The sequence below is a fragment of the Musa acuminata genome, unplaced genomic scaffold, assembly GCF_036884655.1.
Source record: "Musa acuminata AAA Group cultivar baxijiao unplaced genomic scaffold, Cavendish_Baxijiao_AAA HiC_scaffold_1136, whole genome shotgun sequence".
NCBI lineage: Eukaryota > Viridiplantae > Streptophyta > Magnoliopsida > Zingiberales > Musaceae > Musa > Musa acuminata.
Genome location: NW_027021348.1, coordinates 6,105,001 through 6,107,500, shown reverse-complemented (window position 1 = coordinate 6,107,500; position 2,500 = coordinate 6,105,001).

The following is a 2,500-nucleotide window of genomic DNA, read 5'->3' as shown; positions in this document are numbered from 1 at the left end:
ACCGTCGTGAGCGGAGCAAAATGTCAGCCATCTCAGCACCCTGGAACCCCCCGGGTGGCACAGGGCTGGATGGGGCTTTCGTATAGCAGGGACGGTGATGCCTCTCGCTTCGCTCGCTGTCCGCCGCTCGCTGCTCGCTCGCGCAGCCAAAAATGTCCAGTTTTGGCCCGTTTTTGGGCCGTTTTGGCCTGTTTTTGGGCTGTTCTTGCGTCGCGCGGTGACCGTCGTGAGCGGAGCAAAATGTCAGCCATCTCAGCACCCTGGAACCCCCCGGGTGGCACAGGGCTGGATGGGGCTTTCGTATAGCAGGGACGGTGCTGCCTCTCGCTTCGCTTGCTGTCCGCCGCTCGCCGCTCGCTCGCGCAGCCAAAATTGGCCAGTTTTGGCCCGTTTTTGGGCCGTTTTGGCCAGTTTTTGGGCTGTTCTTGTGTCGCGCGGTGACCGTCGTGAGCGGAGCAAAATGTCAGCCATCTCAGCACCCTGGAACCCCCCGGGTGGCACAGGGCTGGATGGGGCTTTCGTATAGCAGGGACGGTGCTGCCTCTCGCTTCGCTCGCTGTCCGCCGCTCGCCGCTCGCTCGCGCAGCCAAAAATGGCCAGTTTTGGCCCGTTTTGGCCAGTTTTTGGCCTGTTTTTGGCCTGTTCTTGCGTCGCGCGGTGACCGTCGTGAGCGGAGCAAAATGTCAGCCATCTCAGCACCCTGGAAACCCCCGGGTGGCACAGGGCTGGATGGGGCTTTCGTATAGCAGGGACGGTGCTGCCTCTCGCTTCGCTCGCTGTTCGCCGCTCGCCGCTCGCTCGCGCAGCCAAAAATGGCCAGTTTTGGCCCGTTTTGGCCAGTTTTTGGCCTGTTTTTGCGTTGCGCGGTGACCATCTTGAGCGGAGCAAAATGTCAGCCATCTCAGCACCCTGGAACCCCCCGGGTGGCACAGGGCTGGATGGGGCTTTCGTATAGCAGGGACGGTGATGCCTCTCGCTTCGCTTGCTGTCCGCCGCTCGCCGCTCGCTCGCGCAGCCAAAAATGGCCAGTTTTGGCCCGTTTTTGGGCCGTTTTGGCCAGTTTTTGGCCTGTTCTTGCGTTGCGCGGTGACCGTCGTGAGCGGAGCAAAATGACAGCCATCTCAGCACCCTGGAACCCCCCGGGTGGCACAGGGCTGGATGGGGCTTTCGTATAGCAGGGACGGTGCTGCCTCTCGCTTCGCTCGCTGTCCGCCGCTCGCCGCTCGCTCGCGCAGCCAAAAATGGCCAGTTTTGGCCCGTTTTTGGGCCGTTTTGGCCAGTTTTTGGCCTGTTCTTGCGTTGCACGGTGACCATCGTGAGCGGAGCAAAATGACAGCCATCTCAGCACCCTGGAACCCCCCGGGTGGCACAGGGCTGGATGGGGCTTTCGTATAGCAGGGACGGTGCTGCCTCTCGCTTCGCTCGCTGTCCGCCGCTCGCCGCTCGCTCGCGCAGCCAAAAATGGCCAGTTTTGGCCCGTTTTTGGGCCGGTTTGGCCAGTTTTTGGCCTGTTCTTGTGTCGCGCGGTGACCGTCGTGAGCGGAGCAAAATGTCAGCCATCTCAGCACCCTGGAACCCCCCGGGTGGCACAGGGCTGGATGGGGCTTTCGTATAGCAGGGACGGTGCTGCCTCTCGCTTCGCTCGCTGTTCGCCGCTCGCTCGCGCAGCCAAAAATGGCCAGTTTTGGCCCGTTTTTGGGCCGTTTTGGCCAGTTTTTGGCCTGTTCTTGCGTTGCGCGGTGACCGTCGTGAGCGGAGCAAAATGTCAGCCATCTCAGCACCCTGGAACCCCCCGGGTGGCACAGGGCTGGATGGGGCTTTCGTATAGCAGGGACTGTGCTGCCTCTCGCTTTGCTTGCTGTCCGTCGCTCGCCGCTCGCTCGCGCAGCCAAAAATGGCCAGTTTTGGCCCCTCTTTGGGCTGTTTTGGCCCTTTTTGGGCTGTTCTTGCGTGGCGCGGCGACCGTCGTGAGCGGAGCAAAATGTCAGCCATCTCAACACCTTGGAACCTCCCGGGTGGCACAGGGCTGGATGGGGCTTTCGTATAGCAGGGACGGTGCTGCCTCTCGCTTCGCTCGCTGTCTGCCGCTCGCCGCTCGCTCGCGCAGCCAAAAATGGCCAGTTTTGGCCCGTTTTGGCCAGTTTTTGGCCTGTTTTTGCGTTGCGCGGTGACCATCTTGAGCGGAGCAAAATGACAGCCATCTCAGCACCCTGGAACCCCCCGGGTGGCACAGGGCTGGATGGGGCTTTCGTATAGCAGGGACGGTGCTGCCTCTCGCTTCGCTCGCTGTCCGCCGCTCGCCGCTCGCTCGCGCAGCCAAAAATGGCCAGTTTTGGCCCGTTTTTGGGCCGGTTTGGCCAGTTTTTGGCCTGTTCTTGCGTCGCGCGGTGACCGTCGTGAGCGGAGCAAAATGTCAGCCATCTCAGCACCCTGGAACCCCCCGGGTGGCACAGGGCTGGATGGGGCTTTCGTATAGCAGGGACGGTGCTGCCTCTCGCTT